This window comes from Zootoca vivipara, chromosome Z (genome assembly GCF_963506605.1).
Source record: "Zootoca vivipara chromosome Z, rZooViv1.1, whole genome shotgun sequence".
In the NCBI taxonomy this organism is placed as follows: Eukaryota; Metazoa; Chordata; class Lepidosauria; order Squamata; family Lacertidae; genus Zootoca; species Zootoca vivipara.
In genome coordinates this window covers 36911502-36935053 of record NC_083294.1, presented here as the reverse complement: position 1 = coordinate 36935053, position 23552 = coordinate 36911502, and the positions used below count along the sequence as shown (strand labels likewise).

Here is a 23552-nt window from a genome sequence, read left to right as displayed (position 1 = left end):
CTGCTAACTAGGGATGGTTGGATTTGTAGTCTCAAAACAGCTGGAGACCCAAGGTTGGGAAACCCTGATTTAGACATTGACTGGATCTTTGTTGTCTAGCAAGCGCATGCAAAGCAACAGCAGCCTGCTGAATTGGTATCGCTGAGTGAGAGTGATAGGCTATGAGTTATGCTCAGTAGTAGGACATCTGCTTTGCATGCAGAAAGCCCCAAGGTCAATCTCTGGCATCTTCAGAGAGAACTGGGAGAGGCCCTTGTTTGAAACCTTGGAGAGCTACTGCCTATTAGTATAGGTAATAGTAATATAGTTGGATTAATGGCCTGATTCAGAGTCAGGCAGCTTCCTATGTTTCTTAAATCCCCTTTGCAAACTCATCTGCAACCCTTGAATAATAATTATTTATTTATTTATTTATTTATTTATTTATAGCCCGCCCATCTGGCTGAGTTTCCCCAGCCACTCTGAAGACAGCTACATATATGGGGTTCACATTCTACATTCCATGAGTTCATTATTTGTGTACCTGTATACACACTTAGAATCATAGAATTGTACAGTTGGAAGGGATCCGGAGGATCATGTAGTCCAACCCTGTACAATGCAGGAATCTCAACAAGATCGTACACAACAGATGGCCAACCTTTGCTTAAAAACCTCCAAGGACGAAGAGTCCACCCCTAGGGGGATCTGTTCCACTATTGAACAGTTCTTACTGTCAGAAAGTTCTTCCTGATAATGAGTTGGAATTTCCCTTCTTGTAGATTGAAGCCATTGGTTCGGGGCCAAGGCTCCAGAACAGGAGAAAAGAAGCTTGCTCCATCTCCCATGTAACAGCCTTTTAGATATTTGAAGATGGCTATCATCTCTCCTCTCAATCTCCTCTTTTCCAGGCTAAATGTACCCAGCTCCTTCAAGCAGTTCTAGTAAGGCTTAGTTTCCAGACCCTTGATTATCTTGGCTGCCCTCTTCTGCACACATTCCTGCTTGTCAACATCCTTCTTAAATTTTGGTGCCCAGAATTGGACGCAGTATTTCAAGTGTGGTCTGACCAAGGCAGAATAGAGTGGGACTATTACTTCCCTTCATCTGGACACTGTACTTCTGTTGATGCAGCCTAGAATAGCATTAGAGGGTTTTTTTGGCTGCTGCATCACACTGTTGAGTCAAGTTAAGCCTGTGGTAACTCGACTATCTTTACAGTTATTCACATGTAGCCTTCAGCAAGTGTACAGTCTGTGTCCCTGTGTGTTCAAGAGTTGAGCTGTACACATCAGCAAGTGTACATTCTTTCACTCAAACACTTGTTCATGTGTAGAGACAGCTTGCACCGGTGTTCAGTGTAATGTGTGAACAAGTCCTCTGTTTAGTTGGATTTTGTGATGCTATGTATTTTTCAGTATAATGCTCAAGTAGCTAATGTTCAGATCATTTCTTCCTTCATCCCTGGTTTTCACCTATGTCTTCGTGGTAACCTCCCTCTCATGGGACAGAGCTGAGATAGTTGCATTCTCATTGCAGATCCCGCACTTATGATGACATGCAAAGGAAGGAGCTACCAAGATCCCAGCAACTTCAGTGATCCTGACCACCTGAGCCAATTTTACTCCCTCCCAGATGTCGGGTCTGACACATTATTGACGATGGTGCAATGAACTCTTCATAGGAATTTTATTTTTTCCTTCAGTGCCTTACAGGAAATTCTTAAGACTCAAAAACAATGCAAACCATCAAAAAATAGTCTTGCTTTGCTTGAAAACAAAACAAAACAACAACTACTACAAGAAGAACACAGATTGATAAGAAGATGATATTCTCATACATGGAAAGAGAAAGAGAGAAAAGTATTCTTGTAAAAATAATTTTAACAAAAGTTCAACAGAAGCCATTCTTTGATACCACTGCACAGTATATATGGACGTTAATTCTTTTGAAAAGAGACAAAAGGTTTTCAAGTGCCCCCTTTTATCAAAATATTAAGCTGTTCTTAATATTATGCCTCAGAATACCACTGCTTATATTCTTAGGGCAGCCTGTTAACCTAACTCTGTGATTTCCTGTCACAATGTGTTGCTTTGTTCCTTCCTTTGTGATGGTAAGGATCCTCTTTTGCCATTTCCGCTCTAGATCCTGCCTCACGTTTTAAGAAAATGCATATATCTGCTCCAACAAGTGAATGTAACATACAAAAAAAGGATGAAAATATGTGGAGGGGGGGAGGAGGTGTGTCAACCAATCAAAATAAAACATCATGGAGGCTCATGCATCAATTTGTCAAGGAAGGACCTGGTGTATCTTACAAAGGAAAGTTTTCAAGAAGGAAAACACAAGAGGACAGACAGGCTAGAAATGCACCCATGTCCTCTATCATCTGCAAGTGCATTCTTATTTTTATTATTAAAACAAAGAAATAGCATCACTAGTTTTGAGAAGAATTCATTCCATTCCATTTCCTGCCACGTTTCACGTTTCTGTGCGATATATCTTTTGGATGTTTATTGCTGGCACCTTTGTCCCCTTCTCCATTCAGCATTTAATATCAAATGATTATAAGTGAGAGGACTGAAGACTACAGTTGTCCCGCATAACACAGTTTCAGAATCTCCACCTTTTCTTTTCTTTTTTCCTTTTCCTTTTGTAATAGTTAGGATGATGATGATGATGATGATGATGATGATAACTTTTTTTAAAAAAAAATCTAGCACTGTGCTCAAACGATGCTTTGTGGATCAGCCTCGCTTTGTAAAAAACTAAAATTAAAAACATAACACAGGATGGTACCTCAAAAGAGACCAGCTGGTCCGACTTGTAACAAAACACTCTAGCATTACTATTGCTGGTAGTTATTATATTCTCAGCTGCTGCCAATCATAATTTCATGGCTACTTTTTTCCTTTCCTTTCTGAAAGATACTTAGGGTTCATCTTCAGTTTTCCTAACAGATATAACGCATTCCAGTATATACAGCTTAAGATACGGACTGCATTTATTGCCTTACAGCTTTTTCAGATGTAGGATGCGCTCCACCATAGAGTCTAGCAGAAGTTGACAACATTGGAAGAGCTCAGGGGCAGAGCATGTGGCTGGAGTGAGAGAGGATTCCCAGGTCCGATCCCTGGAATCTCTAAATGTAAAAGACCTCAGGTAACAGGGTGAAGGAAGACCTCTGAGTCTGGGATCTTGGGGAGATTTTTGCTCCTTAGAGTAGACATCCTTACCAAGATGGACAAATGGTCTGACTCATTATGAAGCAGCATCATATGTTCATAAGCTGCATCTTTAAACAAAAACAAACAAACCCCATTGTCATTTACCAGATAGACAGAATACTGTACAAGTTAAAGGAGTCATCTACATACTAATTACCTCTAATTATGACAATATGTGCAACTGGTAGTTCAGCAAAGGGTTTCATTTCACTGGTAACATACTGGATATTAAACAAAATTTTAAGAAATATTATGAATAATATATTTTTTCTTTAAAATCAAAAAAGGAAAAAATGTTTGAAAGAGGTCACTGAATATATTTGATAGCTCATTAGAACAAGGCATATAAAGGTCACTGATGATATATTTGATAGTTCATTAAATCAAGGGATATACTATAGGACTTGGGGGGGATACGTTTTCACAAATGTAACATTAAAAAACAAAAATCATCAGAGAAAATTCTCCCATAGAATAAGCTGCTGCTCATGTTTTTACAGAGGTATTAAGCAAAAAGAAGCTGTACTTTTTCATGAAACTGTGATTCTCAATTTCTGAATGCTATAATGTTCCAGCAAAAGGAAATGCAAAGCTGTGCAAAATGTTGTATTTAAGTTTTAAAAAAAGGAAAAAATAGACATTTTCTTAGATGCTGTATAAAAAGAAATGTATGTTTGTCAAATGAAAATAATTTTTCAGAGTGGAGACTTCACACTAGTGAAGGGTTTGGTAAAAGGGTTGTTATTTTTAAAAACATGCATGTTTAAATAATTAAAAAGTGTCAATTGCTAAAAAAAAAAAAATCCTGCTACTAACTTCAAGCTCTGGAAGTTCAGCAGTAACCAGTTGAAAATATTTTATTTTTACCCTTTTGTTTTTAAAAACAACAACAAATCTTTTTTAGGTTATTTCTTTATTTGGTTGTTAAAATTGCACTTCAGTGAACAGAAGAAGAAGAAAAAACCCTGCCGAGTGAAACTCATGGCTGTCAAAAGTGTAAAACTGCATGTGTGGGCATAAATTCCTAAGCCTCATTTGAATGAGGCATTGTACAAAGAGTTTTAATACATTTTGTAAATAAAATTGTAAAGAAAACAAAATTTAAAAAAACTGATTCTGAACTTTTGCCTACAGCAAACACTTGGCTCAGTAGCCTGTTTCACGGATATTCCTGGCAACTTACACCCAAGCAACTGCAATAGTTTCCACCATTCTCAAGAACCCTTTAAAAAAAGGAAAGAAAGAAAGAACAAGGTTCTAGGCCTCATCAATACAGGAAAAACCTGGGGGTATACTTGGCATTTCCAAAATAAAACTATGGCAGCAATTGCTCACAGGTTCACTAAATACAGTTTTTATCAAAAGGAATTAGTTGTGTTGAAATGACAAAATAGCCATCCACACAATCACCTAGGCAACTATCAGGGCTCATCTCAGTCTCCTGTATTAGGTGGCTGGGTCTTTGAGCCACCATTTAAGAAATCCCCACAGTTCTCCAGATTGCTACTTCATTAGGGGAATTATGGGAAATTTTACATGGCATCTTCTAGTTAGGGATGAGGGAGACATTTGAATTCAGCTCACATTTGAAGGTGCACTTACCTAATCTCCACTTTCTGAAACAAGACACCAACCAAAACATAGCTGTCCTTTGAAATCTGCTTTTCTGAGAATTTTGCAATGTGGTTCTCCAACCAAGATGCAGGGGGAAGGTTGGCTGGGATGAGCTGGAATCAGACCTATAGGATCCCACATACTGTTGGTTCCAGATTTCAGATGGCTTCTTAGGCATGACACCGTCTATGGCGCCCCATCCTCAATGTATCTATTTCCTCACTGCAGCAGATCCAACAGGGTTCTTGTCAGACAGCCCACTTCTGGGGTGAAGACCATCTACAGATGCCTGATCATGCTGACCCCCTGTCACCAGAGGTGAAGCAACCTGCTGCAGTACCCGGAGCAGCGCTCATTCCAGGGGGTGTGGCATGTGTCCCAGGGGTATGGTGTGTGTCCTGGGGGGTGCCGCCAATTGGGGGTCGGCATTTTGTCACACACACACACACACACACACCCTTTGGAATGGCACCCAGGGTGCCCCCCGAATGCCTCTGCCTGTCACCAGGCTTGGTCACATAAACTATCCTACTTAAAGAAACAGCTCCTTTCTGCAACATATTTAACCAGCAGTATGGTCATTTCTACAAAGACTGTGGGGAAGTTTGCCTTGGCCCATAGTCAGTCCTACAAAGAGTCTTGCAGTGGGACCAATAGGTGGTGAGCAGAATTGGCAGCAGGTGAGATGTGATGTGGAAAACCCAGCAGAAAGGTCCCTTGCTCATCTCTTGCCCATCTGACTCCTACACCCTGTATGCCCACAACCAGTGTGGACTGGTTCATTAATTCAAATGGGGCACTGCCCCACCAACCTCTGCACTCAGCCAGTCTCACCACCTGCCTACTCTCTGCTTACAACCAGTACTGTTGGCAGCTTCCTCCTTGGTGTTGGGGTTGTAGAACTCAGAAGGGAAGAGGATGGGGCCAAAACCAGGATCAGTTGGCTCAGCCTGCCATTGGCTCTGACTCCATCTACTGTTGTGCTCCTTGCCTTCTGCTTTAGCAGACCATATGGGCACCAGCCATCTCTGTCAACAATGTGCAATGGCAGGTAGGCACTTAGGAACACAGATAGGTGTGTTTTAGAACACAAACCACCCTTCAGATTATGTGGTGACAGTAAGACAGTAAGAAGCCTGGTCAGAACGCACATTAAGGCCCATCATCTATGGACACTGTAAGGTTTTTTGCATGTGTTAAGGGCTGGTCCAACACATTTTGCCACTTGAGGTGAACCCCAAAACAGCACATCCCCTCCCTGCCAGGTGAGAAGGGATGAATGAAGATCTGCATTGGGAGCAACAGGGTAATAAAGGACTGACTTCAGGATCTGTTGCCCCTGGGTATCCTGCTGCCTGAGGTGGATGGGACGGCCCTGCATGTTTTCCAACTGATCCTCTTTGGAAGAGACCAACAGTCCCTGTTTTCTAACCCCTGTAAATCACTGTTCCTCACTTATCCAAACATTTGTCTTGTAGGGATGCCCTGGTGAAATGGTCAGTGTGAGTTTGCTGGCACTCTCATTCTTTTTCCCAAGGACTGGGAATCCTGTGGCCCTCTAGATGTTGTTTGACTCCAGCTTCCATCAGACCCAGCCTCCATAGGCATTGGTCAGGGGTGATGGGAGGTGGAGTTGTAAAAACAACTGGAGGGCCACAAATGCCCCAACTCATATATAGCTGCTTCTCTAGAGTTTCAAGAGAGTGCCTTTATAGGAGGCTGCCGTCTACTGAGTCAGACCATTGGGCCATCTTGCTCAGTATTGTCCACACTGACTGGCAGCAGCTCTCCAGGGTTTCAGGCAGGTTTTCTTTCCTTGCCCCATCTTGACCTGCTGAGGTAGGATTTTGGGACCTTCTATAAGAAAAGTAGATTGATTTATGGCCCCTCTCAAACATGAGGCCTCAACACTAAGGTACCTTGCTGTGACCAGCAGACCACTTCACATGTACACAGCAACCACCAGGTTATATTTGAGCTGCTGGTCATTTATTTTGGGATAATTATTCTTTCCTTACTATATCAAGAAGAAAGAGCCTTAATGTATTTAAATCTGTGGAAGACTGGCTTTTGTAGAGTACATGAGCACAGCAGGCAGAGCGAGGGAAGACCACTCTAGGGAAGTCCGAGCGCAGCATCAGAGCACACACTTAATAATAATAATAATAATAATAATAATAATAATAATAATAATAATAATTTATTATTTATACTCCGCCCATCTGGCTGGGTTTCCCCAGCCACTCTGGGTGGCTTCCAACAGAAAAATAAAACACAATAATCTATTAAACATTAAAAGCCTCCCTGAACAGGGCTGCCTTCAGATGTCTTCTAAAAGTCTGGTAGTTGTTTTCCTCTTTGACATCTGTTGGGAGGGTGTTCCACAGGGCAGGCGCCACCACCGAGAAGGCCCTCTGCCTAGTTCCCTGCAACTTGGCTTCTCGCAATGAGGAAACGGCCAGAAGGCCCTCGGTGCTGGACCTCAGTGTCTGGGCAGAATGATGGAGGTGGAGACACTCCTTCAGGTATACTGGACCGAGGCCATTTAGGGCTTTAAAGGTCAGCACCAACACTTTGAATTGTGCTCGGAAACGTACTGGGAGCCAATGTAGATCTTTCAAGACCGGTGTTATGTGGTCTTGGCGGCTGCTCCCAGTCACCAGTCTAGCTGCCGCATTCTGGATTAGTTGTAGTTTCCGAGTCACCTTCAAGGGTAGCCCCACGTAGAGCGCATTGCAGTAGTCCAAGCGGGAGATAACTAGAGCATGCACCACTCTTGCTAGACAGTCTGCAGGCAGGTAGGGTCTCAGCCTGCGTACCAGATGGAGCTGATAGACAGCTGCCCTGGACACAGAATTGACCTGCATAAGGTTCCAGTTTGAATCTCCAGCATATCCAGAACGGGGGGATAGATCAGAGGTAGCAGTTGATCTGCCTAAGAAGCTGAAGAAGGTTACAGCTCAGTGGCCAGATTACCGACACATGTGCCTTGATTTTTTTTTTTAAAGTATTATATGAAAACACCCTAGTTTTCATCTCTGAAAATCCAGGTGATTCTCCCAGGAGATACGCAGAGACTCTGCATGGACAGGTTGACATACAAGGTTCCCTAAGGTTGTGATCGTAAGGTGAGGGTGTGGAAATGAGTGTGGAAGAGCATGTTTGTTTGTTTATTTGTTTGTTTTGCTTTTTTGTTTTGTTTTTGCTTTTTTAAATTAAAAAAGCATTTCCCTTCCATTGAGCACAAAGAGAGGAAGAAATACAAGGGAGAGAGCCACTCCAGCTCCTGAGCTGATCTAGAATGAAAGGATGGAATGGCTCAGAGGCCATCATCCCTAACATCCCAGGTAGGGCTGGGAAAGATTTCCCTTCTGAAATCCTGGAGATCTGCTGCCATTCAGTGTAAATAACACTGAGCTAGATGTCTATAGGCAGTTTCCTATGCACATCTAAAATTACCCTAGCTTTGGGGATGGGATGGTAGACAGCAAAGATACCTGACCCTTCAGATTCAATCCTTCTATGGACACTGGAGAGCCAACATTAGATGGACTGCAACATCACAAAAGTTTCTGCAGCAGTGGAGAAGGTGTGACCCAGTATCAGCCTTGCCGAGGTTGGAGATCTCTGTCTGGGGGGGAGGGGACACCAAATCCAATGTAGCCTATAGCCCAGCAGTGGAATCTTCTTGACCAGGTGGGCTGTATCCGTGCCGACCACATACCACATATCACTTGATGACTCACTAATGAGGATTGAAATCTTGAGCAGAGAGTTTAATCCTGCTCTCTCCAAGGATCTGAGGCTGAGCTGGATTTAGCCTGTTGATAAGCAGGTGATTAAATCATGCTGCTTCGATTGTGCACACCCAACTTCCCTGTCGGGAACAGGTAGGTGCAACAGATGCAGAAACCCACCCCATGCCCATCAGCTAGTCTCACCTGCCCATTAGAGTGATGGTTGAGAGATGGGCAAGGTTTGGGGGGAAAGGGCCTTGTGGGTCAAATTAGACCCCTGGCAGGCCAAGATTGGCCCTGGGCCAGAGATGCCCTGCCACTGCTGCGGGCCATCAGACAACCTCCCAGGGACCAAAGAATTGCAGCCTTAGCCCTGTTGTAAGAGAAGACAAATCCTAGATGCAAGGTTATTTCTGAAATTTGTCACCTAGCTACATTCAGCTCAACGCAGCAAGATGAATCTATTTATGTACTGAACCTCCCACACAGTATGCACACAGAGAGATGCATGTTAAGGAACAATATTATATTCCTTGTTAGCAACTTCATTTCATGCTCAAAATTTAATCAGACCCAGACAGGTGTGTTGTTGGTTCCTCCCCACCCCCACCATACCCCCATCCTTCAAAGCAAAATGTGCTTGCCTTCCTTTATTTCCAGACTCAGTGCAAAATATGGTGGAATCCAGCAAGCAGAACCAACCGCATGCTGGTGATTGATATTCTAACCAACGAAGCACATGTCAAAATTACCAGCATGGCACTGAGAACCGGGCTGTTAATTTGTTGGACGTTTCTGACTGTGAGAGTTATAGAAGTGTGAAAGAAACTGTAATGACAGACTAATAAATAAAGCCCTCGCTGTGCAAGCAGCCCTTTGCACAGCTATTCCAGCTGCAAGCTGCTGTGTGCTACAAGAAGCTAGGAAATTGGCACATTTAAATTGAGCTGGCGGCTGTCTTCCCAAAGAGGTGGAGGAGCATGTAGGTCTCAGGTTGCGCTCATTGCACATGGGGGTGCTTTCCTGGAGAACTGAGGCTCTAGCATATTTGAAAGAAGCAGCAAACATTACTTAAAGGAGCATATCTGCACTATAAACTTACAATGCATTCAGGCATGGGATATTATTGTGTATTCATACAATGCTAGCACTCCTGGGCCATTTTCTAACGTTGCTTTTGCCCTGCCCATTGTATTATGGAACTGTATTCTTTCCCTGTCATCTCCCACCCCCACCATGCTACATAGCCACATGTAAGAGAGGACATAAGTACAGTACTACCGCACAGAGTACAGTTATCTGTTTGAAAGACTGTCAGCCGAGAGCTGTCCGTTCAAAGAAGTAATCTTGCAGAAGGGCTGTCCAAGTCATGCTTAGAGTTAAACAAGCGTATGAAAAGAGATCAGGGACTTGAAGCTGTTCATCAATTGTCAGCACCTGAGCAGTGAATTCAGCAGGAATTCAACAGGTCACCAGGTCTTAATCTTCCTCACTATGTATTTCTCTTTCAATTGCTGTGATTATTCCTAAATGTGCACCTCCTAATTAGTATGTGAAGGTTTTATGCAAATCAGTGTCCTCCCAGCAGTACATATTGGACACTCTATCTCCCCCCCCCAAAAAAACCCCCAACAATATTGGATTTAACATTTCCTCCACCCCCCCTCTCTCATTTTGATTGCCCTTTCAATCAAGACTAGCAACTTTCTTTTAAAAAGCCAAAAAGGTTCACAAAAGCACAAGCTCAAACGATCTCGGAAAATATCTTGGAATCTGCTACTTTGAAAATAAATCAAATGGGATCATATCCCTCTGATGTGCAAATTGTCTATTTCAGAGCAAAGTGTGATAAGCTTAACTGCTAGAAATAAGCAGAAATGAAAGCCAACAGAATAATAGTTGTTTCTGGGCGTTGTAATGAAATTGCAGCATTCCTCAGTGAATCTTGGCTTAAAATCTATGCTCTTTTGGAATCTGTAGAACACAAACAAGTATTGGAAGTAAGCTATTAAGCTTAGAATCTTTTGTTACCATAGAGGATTTATTATTCCTTGGCGTTATCAAAATACCAAATAAGGTTGTTTCAGATTACAATACTGTTTAAAGTGTGTGTGTGCGCGCGCGCATGTAGCAGCAGCAGCGGAGCTTTAAGAAAAAGCCACAGAGATAGCCTATTGACGTTTGGCAGTTTTATTTAGTTATACATGTAAAAACAATTCTAACCAATGTTTTAAGATCTCTAAGTGCTATACAAAGGCACAACAAAAGCACAAAGCAGTACCACAAAAATGGAGGTACAACATAATGCATAAAAGAATATTATAAAAACCTATAAAAGTTCGGTTGCTAGGACTAAAGGTTATAAAGAACTGAATGTTGGAGAGATAAAATGATAGAACATTAAAATGTTAGAGAGTGGGGAGGGAGGGAGGGGGGGAGGCGTGGAATATACAGGCATTTGAAACTGTAGAATGAAGACCCAGAAAGGTGAAAGGTAAGAAGAGTCATTCTGAATCACCCCAATTACCTAATTAGTACAGCATTCTGTCTCCCACAGTGACCAACCAGATGATTCTGTGAAGGCCACAAACCATATTGAGAGAGCCCACATGTTTTAATGGACACAGTGATGGATTCTGCAATGTGAAGGGAACACACTGATGGTACTTGAGCACATTAAGTTATTGAAGGTAAAAACCACAAGAAGGATCTCATCCTTGCATGCAACGTAACTCATTCAGGACGGGCCAAGAAATTTTGTTGTCCATGTCTTGGAAGGAAGCCATTAAGCTAAGGAAACTTGAGCAAGGCTGCCCTGAATTCAACTGGACTAGTAGCTGAATGTTGTTTCAGCATTTGCTCTAGCAGACTTGAGGACATTGGGTTACTTTACAATAAGCATGGAGAACCCCAGGCCCAGAGGCCAAAAGCAGCCCTCCAAGCATTTCTATGTGACCCTTAAGACTCTTACCCCACAAGAACCTTGGGAATATAGAAGGAAATATCAGGAAGACAGCAAAGTCTGCCTTGAAACTATGGGCATTTCAGTCTACTGGGGCAGAGCATAAATGGCCCAGGACCAGAATATCTTTATGAACCACTTCCTCCCATGAGGGGATGGTTCATAGAACAATCATATCCTATATAATAAAGTCCCTGTTTCTCTGCATCCAGATTCCGTGTGTCCCGTTTTCCGCGCTACTGAGCATGTCCCCCACGGACACAGGGATTGGACACAGAGACTGGACGCACACAGAGCCGGGGGGGGGGAGCGGAATGCGGTTCTCTCTCCCTCAACGGCTTCCCCTCCAAACTGCCGTTCCGCACCTCGCCTCCCGGTTAATGGCGCGAGGGGAAGAGGGGAAGGGACCGTGAGGGATTGAGACATGAGCTGCCGGGGCGTTCGTGTCCCCGCCGCCGCCGTTCCCCACCCCCACCCCATCGCCGCATCCCAACCCCTCCCCCCACCTGGCGTGTGGCGGGCTCAGCTCTGGGTGGGTTGGGAAAGGCGAGGAGAAGGAAATAGGAAAGATAGCCAAAGGGTATGACCTTCGTTCCATATAGCCCTACCCAGTGCTGAGGTCAACATCAGAGGCACTGCTCCATGTCTCTCTGCCAAGAAACTGACGGTGGGCATAAGGAAGCAGCGTCTTTTCTGTGGTGCCATCACAATTCTGGAATGTGATCCCAAGGAAGGTCTACTAGCTTTCTAAAAAGATTGTTTCAAAACATGTATTAGGAATATATGATAGTTGATTTTACAATTATACCATATTACAGCCTAATGAGGCAGCTGCCTGTTGTGTAGTGGGTCTTCAGTGATTTCAGCGGTGCAGATAGGTAAGAACAGGTAAAAGTCAGAACCAGGGCCGTCTCTAGGCCTGGGCTGGGTGGCGCAATGCACCAGGGCGCCTGGCCACCAGGGGCGCCGCTGCGCCGCCAGATAGGTGGTGTTTGCACTGCTGCGCCAGACAGCTGATGAGAAGGACTTTCCTCCCTGATGAGAAGGACTTTCCTCCCTGATGAGAAGGACTTTCCTCCCTTCCGGAGGGAAGTGATTGTGTGTGTGGCCCGCCTCCCGCCAGAACGCCTGGCCACCAGGGGCGCTGCTGCGCCGCCATACAGCTCCTCACGCAACGCTATTACGCTTTTAAATTTGTTGGCACCCAGCAGCCACTGAGGCTGCCGCCGCCACTGCGTGGATGCCGGGCGAACCTGGTGGACTACCTGGGGAGCCGCTGCCCTCCCCCAGCGATCGTGCCAGGCTGGAGCCAAGGGCGCCTGCCCATCGACCGGGTGGAGCTCCGAGGCCCTGGGGTAGCCCGGCCTGCGGAGCAGCGGTGCTCTAGAGGGGAAGAGGGAGGGCCCCAGCCGGCGTGCTCACACTGCCTGAGCGGCTCCCAAGCCGCCAAGAGCCGCCCAAACCACCGCCGACGCTGCACAGGTGCTGGGGGAACCTGGAGCCACTACCCCCTCCAATGATCGCACCAGGCCAGAGCTGAGTGTGCCCAGCCATCATCCCAACAAATAAATGTTGAGTTCAGGCCAGAGGGAAATTGGGGGGGGCGTTGGAGGGATTTTTGCACCATGGCGCTGGATACCCTTAAGACGGCCCTGGCCAGAACACAGGAATGGGGAAAATTGGGGCTTATAATAATACAGAGGACTAGCAGGGAAAAGATACATTTTGGCGGGAACCAATGGCACGGATTCCCTCCCGCGGAAGCCAATCCGGCAGAAGATCCAAATCCTGCACCCTGAACCAGCAAATGATAGACGTTCCCGCTGGAACTTGTACATTAAAATAAACTCTGTAATACAATACAATACTTGGCTGTGCTATTACTTTAATACACAACACTGCCTGGTTTATTTTATTTGTTTATTTGCAAGTTAGAGCTCTTAATCAAGTTATTTAATTGTCGCAATGCTCCGTTAGATATTTGTTTGATGCCATGGCTATTTTGTCTATTGGTTAGTTGCTTTGATTGATTCTTAACAGGGAAATGGGATAAAAAGCCACTGCACCTGGCTTCAATATCAAAGTGAAAAGTGGGGTGATCGGTCCCACCCAATCAGTTCATATGTTGCAGTTTAGCTCCAACTTCCTCAGCCATTATCAATTAGCAGCTACAGTATCCCACCTGGCTAACATCGGTGGTTATGAGAACTGCTTTTGTAGTTTTCCTAATTGGTGTCTGAGTGTTCTCCGTCCCTTTCTTCTTTTGAAAGATTGAAAGCCTTCTAGAATTATTACCGTATAAGCCTGAATATAAGCCTCACTTTCCCCCCCAAATTCCGGCCATGAAAAGTTAAAGTGTGGCTTATGTTCGCAACCTTATGGTATGCAGCCAGGAGCGCAGGGCAAACAGCACCAGGAGCGCAGCAAAGCAGCACCCACCCCGCTTGCAGTTTCCCCATCCTCTTCCCCCAAGGCTGAGAAGGGAGAGAGTGAGGAAGGAGAAAGGCCAATGGCAACACAGCAGGGCTCCCTGGCTCTCCCCCCCTCCCCAGTCTACAGCCTGGAGCAGTGAGGAATGGAGTGACTTATATTCAGAGGGGTTCTTTCCCCCCCCTCCAATTTTAAAGGTGTGGCTTATTTTTGGGTGCGGCTTATATTCAAGCCAATACGGAATTATTATTTATTAAATTTGTATACCACCCTGATACCTGCAGGTCTCAAGGCAGTTCACAAAAGAGGGCTTTCTGTTTTTGTTTTTAACCTCCAGTACGTTTTAGGTGCTTTATAAATGATAAATAAAATAATGAGTTGGAACCAAGCAAGCAAGCAAGAACTATGCTATTACAAGTCACTGCAATATTACAGCTTCACAGGTTTAAGGAAATCAGGCTTCCAGGAAAAAAGAAAGGAGAAAAGAAAGCATTAGGTTAAAATCTAGGAGCAAGTTCTGTTAATTTCAACCTACTCAGTATCAGTCCTTCAACTTTAGAAGCATTTTAATTTTCTAAGCTTTGTGGAAGATGTATTAATTTGGAGCAATACTGACATTTAGTGGCCATTTAAGGCTGGCACAAAATACTGGCATTGGAACTGAATGACCAACCAAATAGCAATTCATGATCAGTAAAGGTTCTGGCTTGGAATTATAAAGGAGACAGCAACAAAACAGAAAACACCTACAAACCAATTCTTGCAAATATATCACATGTGCAAAGGAGTCTGAAATCCAGATAGAAAGGAACAGAGGAAGCTGCTTTGTACCGAGTCAGACCAGAGGTGGATTTAGGAGAGTGTGAGTGATTCACCCACACTGAGCACAGAGCTGAAAGGGCACCACAGGGGGGTGTCACAACTTAGAACAAGGCAAGAGGTGGGGGGGCACCAAATTTTGCCATTGCACCGGGGGGGGGGCACTGCTGAAATTTGAAAGCCTGAAGTCCGCAACTGTTGACACTGACTGGCAGCTGCTCTTTAGAGCTTCAGGCAGGTGTCTCTCTCTCCCAGCGCTACCTGAAGAGTCTGAGGATTGAACCTGGGACCTTCTACATGCAATGCAGATGCTCTAGCACTGAGCTACAGCTCTTATCCTAAAAAGATTCAGGGCTGATTTGAATAGGTTTAATGGGACCGGTCAGACGGCTTACATTTTCTCACAAGCTAAACCTGCCAGGCAGGCCAGATCATACTTCTGTTTTGTAGCTGAAAGCACATCCCCTCAGAGCTAATGCTTTCAAGGTTGCAACACCCTCCAACATTTCTCTGATGAAAATAGGGACATCCCATTCCATAATGATAATTTCACTATTTATACCCCACACATCTTACTGGGTTGCCCCAGCCACTCCGGGCAGCTTCCAATATATATAAAAACATAATAATAATAATAATAATAATAATAATAATAATTTTTATACCCCGCCCATCTGGCTGGGTTTCCCCAGCCACTCTGGGCGGCTTCCAACAGAAAAATAAAATAAAATAATCTATTAAACATTAAAAGCCTCTCTAAACAGAGCTGCCTTCAGATGTCTTCTAAAAATCTGGTAGCTGTTTTCCTCTTTGACATCTGATGGGAGGGCATTCCACAGGGCGGACGCCACTACCGAGAAGGCCCTCTGCCTAGTTCCCTGTAGCTTCACGTCTCACAGCAGAAGGCCCTTGGAGCTAGACCTCAGTGTCTAGGCTGAGTGATGGGTGAAGACATTCAGGTATACTGGGACGAGGCCGTTTAGGGCTTTGAAGGTCAGCACCAACACTTTGAATTGTGCTCGGAAGCGTACTGGGAGCCAATGTAGATCTTTCAAGAGCGGTGTTATGTGGTCTTGGCGGCTGCTCCCAGTCACCAGTCTAGCTGCTGCATTCTGGATTAGTTGAGAGTCCAGGGGTCTGAACACTCATCCCCCACCACCACTTTCTGAACACGACCCAGGAGGAAGGAGCGGAACCACTGTATGACAGTGCTCCCAGCTCCCAACCCCTCTAGACGGTCCAGAAGGATGTTATGGTCGATGGTGTCAAAAGCCGCTGAGAGATCCAGCAGAACTAGGAAACAGCTATCACCTTTAATAAAACATTAAGCATGTTTTTTAAAAAAACTTCCCTATATACAGGATTGCCTTCAGACGGTTCAGGGGTCGGATGACTCCATAACCTCCAACATTTCTTCAATGAAAATAGGGGCATCCTAAGGAAAAGTGGGATATTCTGGGATCAATTCAGAAACTGAGATGGCTTCTCTAAATCAGGGACGTCCCTGGAAAATAGAGACACTTGGAGGATCTGAGGTTGCCAAGAAAAGTATCTTTCAACCATCAAAAGCCTGAGAAGGTTGTGTCAACACTAGCTGGGCAGCATCCAGCAGTAGCACCACAATAAGATATTTCCTGCTGGTTGTTGGGCTTGAGATGCTTGGTGCTGGAAGATGTGCTGTTTTTAAGCACTTTTAAACAGTTTTAAAGCTGTTTGGGGCTTTGGGTTGTTGAATACCATCCCAATCTCCAAGTAGTATGGGATTCCAGGGGTTCCAGGCACTTACCCAGGGTTTGGTTTCCTTGGAATGAGGGGCAGTGGAGACTGTAGTGTTTTACATATACAGTATGCAAACTGAGCCAATGGTGGAGGGGTTCACAGCATTAACACCCCAGGAACATTTTGCTTCTCTCAAAGCCGTAGTCTGGGATTCCAACAGAAATTAGGCATGATTCTGTCTCCCAGCTGCCCACCTTGTTGTCTGCAAACTTCTCATCACTCAGCTCTGCTTTCAATGGTCTAAACTGAGACCACCCTTTATATCCACCTCAGCCAAAAGAAGGGAACATTTATAGATGGTACCTAACACCCCCCTCTCTCCCCTCTTATCTCTCCCCCCCACAGCCTCACACTATCTATAGCAGTAGTGTGTCAAATTGCATACAGCTGACCTGTAAAATAGATTCTATGAACTGAAATTGGAGGTGCTATATGTACTTTTTATAACCCTAAAATCTTCCAATATATATATATATATATATATATATATTTAATTGCCTTTGTCTCTCTAATTACCTGCCCTAGGCACCCCAGCCAAGGAGGGCATATGTCTGATAGTTGATCCTTTGTTGACAAAAGAAAGCACTTACAGCAACTCCCATGGTGCTCTGGGTACACATGCATCCATACTTCTATCCCCTCGGCACCTGGCCCCAGGTCTGTGCCCTGTAGAGCAGTTGCAGCAGCAGCAATGGGACCACACCCTGCTCTCCAGCTTATGTACCCTTATCTGACAGGGCATGCGCATGCCATGGAAGTCATCCCTCTTCGAGTTCTTCCTGGTTCTAGGAGACAGCAGGACAGGTGGTGGGATGGCAGGGAGGCGACTGGCCAGTCCCTCACCTGAACAGTCTCTTCTGCCTCTTCTGCACCTCCCTCCATCTCAGACTTAGATCCTTCCTCGTCCCCCCATCCTGGCTCTGGCCTTGCAAACAGTGCCAGACCCGATAACTCACTGGGCCCTTCTCCTGGGTCAATCCCCTGGCCCCCTGCTTCCACCCCACACACTTCAGAGCCCTGCCAGTCCCTGACACTACCTGTGAGTAAATGGGGACCCACCCATCTATCGTCTGGCACAGAACCATTTCCTTTGTTACCTGAATAACCCATGCTTAGTAGTAGTAGTAGTAGTAGTAAAAGGTAAAGGTAACGGGACCCCTGACCATTAGGTCCAGTTGTGACCGACTCTGGGGTTGCTCGCTCATCTCGCATTATTGGCCAAGGGAGCCAGCGTATAGCTTCCAGGTCATGTGGCCAGCATGACAAAGCCGCTTCTGGCAAACCAGAGCAGCCCACGGAAACGCTGTTTACCTTCCCGCTGTAGCGGTTCCTATTTATCTACTTGCATTTTGACATGCTTTCGAACTGCTAGGTTGGCAGGAGCTGGGACCAAGCAACAGGAGCTCACCCCGTCACAGGGATTTGAACCGCTGACCTTCTGATCAGCAAGCCCTAGGCTCAGTGGTTTAACCACAGCGCCACCTGGGTCCCTAGTAGTAGTAGTAGTAAACAAATTAATTAATTAATTAATAATAATAATAATAATAATAATAATAATAATAATAATACTTTAATAATTTTATTATTTATACCCCACCTATCTGGCTGGGTTTCCTCAGCCACTTTGGGTGGCTCCCAACAGAACACTAAAAATAGAATGAAACTTCAAACATTAAAAACTTCCTAGCTGCCCTGGACACAGAATTGAGCTGCACCTCCATGGACAGCTGAGTCTAAAATGACTCCCAGGCTGTGCACCTTGTCTTTCAGGGGCACAGTTACCCCATTCAGGACCAGGGAGTCCTCCACACCTGCCCGCCTCCTGTCCCCCCACAAACAGTACTTCTGTCTTGTCAGGATTCAACGTCAAGGCCATTACCTCGCCAGGAAGCTTGCCTGCCTAGACCAGGAATTTGAATCCTTGCTTAGATTTTAGCACTTCCTGGATCCAAGAATTAGAAGGTTCTTAACATACAGCCTAACACGCACATAAGACCCTCTCAACACTATGCTAGTACTAACACACTGAACTGGGACTGATAACTCACTGGCAGACAGGGCAGTACTTTCAGGTACTGGTACAAGGTCCCTCCCAATGGGCTGCCTCATTTAGCAGCCTAGCTCAGGGGTCAGCAACCTTCTTCAGCCGTGGTCCGGTCCACCAACCCTCAGACCATGTGGTAGGCTGGACTATTTTTTTGGGGGGGGGACCAATTCCTATTCCCCACAAATACCCCAGAGATGCATTTTAAATAAAAGCACATATTCTACTCATGTAAAAATACACTGATTCCCAGACCATCAGTGAGAAGGTATTTGGGCCGCATCAAGCCCATGGGCCTTAAGTTGCCTACCGCTGGTCTAGCTAGAAGAAGCAACCTACACTAGTGACAGTCTCCTGGTTGTCTTCAAGGGCAGCCCCACATACAGCACATTATAGTTGTCCAGGCAAGAGGTCACCAGAGTATGAACAAATTTGGCCATGGTTTCTTACTCAATAATAGATGGAAAATCTTTGACTGTTCTGATTGGGAAGAGAAGCTAACTTTCAAGGATTATATAGATCATTTGTGAGGCCAGCTCAATAAAGCAGAGTGAGGCAGCAATGGGGCGGGGGCACAGGAAGGATATGTGTGCTACATGCTCTTGCAATGTGCCCCCTAAGCTAGCCTGCTGCGATTGCCAGTGTTGAAGTCAGATTCAATTGTCATCCTGGTCAGCTTTAGTACAAGGCCTGGGGAGCTTGTATTAAATGATTGGGAGCTACGGTAAAGTGATCTTTAGTGCCTAGAAAACGCTCTTTCTGCTATTTGGAGTGCCACAACCACCTTCTATTAATGTAGGAATTTGATGAGATGCAGAAGAAGGCAAGAGAGTGATTCCTCGTTCCCCTACCCCATTAAGATTTGGCATTGATTAGAACTTAGGCAACTGCTAAGTCTGTCACAGCCATACATATTTAGATCTGCCTGCCCCCCCCCCAAGTTCTAGACATTGTAATTTTAACTGTCACAGAGCCAGAGTTCCCAGCAACTTTAACAAACTATAGTTCTTGAAATTGTTTGCAGAAAGTAATGTGCTTAAAACGTGTGACCAGGAGAGACTCAGAAACAAGTTGATGGTTCTACCTCAGCAGCCTCCCCATCAGTTTGGTGACCTAGAGATGTTTTGACTGGAGCCGTCTGTGGCTGATGGCACTTGGAATCCTACAACATCTAGAAGTTGGGGAAGGTTGGCATTGTAGGCCCAGGTTGCAATGTAATGTCACTGACCTTCAGAGTTTGACAGCACTATAAGAAATTCGCTTACAGATCAATCCAGATGAATTGGATTCCTTAGGTTGGCTTGGAAGAAATCCCACCCCCAAGCTGCTTTAGAAAGCAGAGGTGTTTGTTGTTGGCTTGTGGGAGATCAAGCCAAGGCCTTTTGAATGATTTGTGGGTTCCTTTGCCAATACTGGCTTTGAATTCCAGAGAAGGGCAGCACATGCAGGTTGCCAGGAATCAACAAATGTAAATGAAAGAGCTGCATTTTGATTTCTAGCCAATAAATGAAGAGCATTTACTAAATGTTCAGAGGCTGCGTTGAAAAGCACCACTTGCCACAACCAGCTAAATGATTTCCAAAGTGCCCAGAAGTTAACGGGATCCAAATATAGGCTGAGCAAATTAAGAGATTTTGTCTGACGGGGTCAATCAGTGCCAGACTAATCCAAGGATGCCAGCAAACCATTAGCCTTGGCTTTTCATCCACGTCAGTTTAAACCAGGGGTGGGGACCCTCCAGCTCGTGGGCCAAATTCAGTCTGCCAGGGGTCCCAATTCACCCTGTGTGGCTGTTTTTCTCAAGCCACAGCTACTTGACATTATATGACATCAGGTGTCAGGCAGGGAAAGCCACCGGTGGAAAGGAACAAGCAGGAGCCTTGAAGTGTAGCTTCCATTTCTCCACCCATGTGTTAGGCTTGTGTTTGCTGCTTTTAAATCTTGCGCCCAACGCAAGTCATGCCAAGGTTGGCTGCGTGCTAGGGAAGCACCCACTCATTTTAAACCAGGGGTCCCCAGACTTACCGGCGTTTGGGCCGCTTCCCACCGCGCCGATCGCGCGGCGGGCCAGAGGACGGGGGAGCACGCGCCCGTGCGCATGCGCACGGGTGCTTACTGGCACGGCGGCGCGCTTCCAGGGTGGAAAAAGCACCGAAAATCCGTTGTGCGCATGCGTATGGGCCCCCCCCGACCCGGAAGTGCACCAGATATGACCTATTCCGGGTCGGGAGAGGCCCATACGCATGCGCACAAAGGATTTTCGGCGCTTTTTTTCTGACCCGGAAGAGCGCTGCCGCGCTGCGCGCCGTAAGAGCGGGTGGCGGCGGGGGTCGTCGCGGGCCGGATTGGCAGGCCAATTGGGCCGCATCTGGCCCCCGGGCCGTAGTCTGGGGACCCCTGTTTTAAACCATAGTCATGGTTTGCAGGCAGACATGCAGCATGCTGGTGCACAAGGCAAAAACTGAGAGTGCTTCACTCACCAGACAAACCATGAGTGGCAAGATAAGAACATTGTTTACAGCTTGTGGTTTCTTTGGAGAGAAATAACTCATAAGCCCAAATTCAGGTGCAACACAGGCAGGTGCAGAGGAGAAAAGCACTGTGCGTTCAACTTCAAAACTTAAACTATGGTTACAACTAGTGTGCGAACCAGGCCTTATCTAAGCACATGAGAAATATGCTGATTTAGGACCAATCTGCGTATTGCAAACAAATGTAAGAAAGTCAGGCTGCAGTCACATGTGCCATCATGCAATGTGAAATCTGGAATACTTTCTGTCCCAAATGAAGTCTGTTTAGGCTATGCCAGAGTAAGGTTTGCCCCTGGTCATCTAAAATGTAAAGGTTTATTTTACTGGCAGTGAATTATTCAGCGTAGCTGTAAATCCCTTGAAAAATTTCATTCAGCTGCTTACCAGGCATTACTTTAGAGAAACATATTTTACAGACACTTTTTAATGAAATAAGTATCTCCAAAATACAGATTATGATGATAGTCAGCATCCCCCAATCCTAATAAATTTTTGAGGACCACATTATTCGGGCTTTAACATATCTTCCACTTCACTTCAGTTCCTAAATGAAGTGGAACTTAAGGGTAAATACAGTTCAATATGCTTGACTTGTGGGGGACTTCTTTTTGCATCATGTCTGGAAAGTAGTGAAAGTAGTGAAAATGCCTGCACTGCATTCCCTAACCCCCCCCCCCCCCCAGCATTAAGACAAGGCTATAGACTTCAAGAGATGCAGACTACAGCCTTTTTATTTCAAGTGCCATAAATCAAAGGGAATAGTGTTTCAGATTTCAAAAACAAAAACACCACAAGAACAAGCCAACAGAAAGCCAAACAGAAAGTACAAATTTGCTCCTCACCCCCAAAAGGCCTGGGGTGTTGTGTGCAAAGAGCAAAGTTTACACACAATTTAGCTATTCAAAGCTCTGAATAGGGGTATCTCTGCTTCCTGGATTTATTAAAACCCTTTACAATGACAGAAAATTAAACATTTAACCAATTACATCCCCTCTCTGCCAGAGAAATCATTACAAATCAGCTGGAGAGGAGTCTGATTTCCAGACACTTGTTTTTTTGTAAGCAGCCCATAATTTTATTTTCCAGACTGGGTCAATAAAGAACAATCTCTGCGCGCACAGCTGAATTGATTTTACTGAGTCTCAATGGCCCTTGGTTTAAGGGTGTGTGTTTCTTAAAAACCCATCCAATGCACCAGTTATGGGTTGCTCTTTTTAAAAAGCACAGTATGGCCTCAAACTCTCAGGATAATCCAGCCAGAACAATTCAACACCTGTTGTTTCTCCTGATATATCCTTGGCAGTCATACACAAAGCGAAACAAGCCGATTGCATTTTTCCAAACTTCAATTACAAATCAGCTCTGAAAGCCTTCATCACCACCCCCTTTTTAACAGTTCTTGTGAGTGTGCTAATCATAAAAAAATGATGGGATACACTTCTGTGGAAGCTCTTGTGTTGCATGAGAACATCATTTTAGATGCAAAACCCACATAAAACTTAACCTTGCAGCCCTTTTATGCTGCTGCAGACAACTTGACAATTTTCTCTTGGTGCTCTTGACTCTGCTCCCAGCCCACTTCTTTCATTATAGACATAGATATTAAAAGTCATGCTAACTAATTGGCGTTTCTATCTGCTCCTCTCCATCCTGTATTGGTCATGAAGACAAAATTGTTTGGTTGAAATAGGGGGTGGATGACATATCAGGTAAAAGCTGGTTTCTTTTATCAAAAGGAGAGGCAGAGTTTATGTAAACGATGAGCATAACAGAACTCCAGCAAGGGACCCAGCTATACAGCTGCAAATATGATTTTTAAGTACAAATGTGACACTAGATGGTGATGGTGAGCTTATGGCAAATTCAATATATTTCCCAAAACCCTTAAAAAGCAAACAAATATTTGCACAGTGTTTTTCATTGCTTTAGGTCTAGTCCTAGCTGCACCACTGCTTGGGCTGCAATATTCCTTAAAGCTTATGAAATAAAACAAAAACATATTAGGTGTCAAAGTGGACTGAAGAGGAGGAGGAGGAGGAGGAGGAGGAGGAGGAGGAGGAGGAGGAGGAGGAGGAGGAGGAGGAGGAGGAGGAGGAGGAGGAGGAGGAGGAGGAGGAGGATTGGATTTGATATCCCGCTTTATCACTACCTGAAGGAGTCTCAAAGCGGCTAACATTCTCCTTTCCCTTCCTCCCCCCACAACAAACACTCTGTGAGGTCAGTGGGGCTGAGAGACTTCAGAGAAGTGTGACTAGCCCAAGGTCACCCAGCAGCTGCATGTGGAGGAGCGGAGACACGAACCTGGTTCCCCAGATTACAAGTCCACCGCTCTTAACCACTACACCACACTGGCGGACAAAAGTATACGACAGTTAGAATTTCAGTACAGAACCACCTGAATAAGCAACACACACAATGATTTACGACCCA

At 45.0% G+C, this 23552-nt stretch overlaps 1 protein-coding gene across 1 annotated transcript in view; it reads left to right on the top strand.

Annotated features, from left to right (window-relative positions):
• GRIA3 (glutamate ionotropic receptor AMPA type subunit 3) overlaps window positions 1–4225 on the top strand; it is a 194744-nt gene extending 190519 nt beyond the window's left edge. The window contains exon 16 of the mRNA XM_035112435.2: window positions 1519–4225. The gene's annotated coding sequence lies outside the window, so the exon portion shown is untranslated. The remainder of the gene's footprint in view (window positions 1–1518) is intronic.
• Window positions 4226–23552: the final 19327 nt, after the last annotated feature.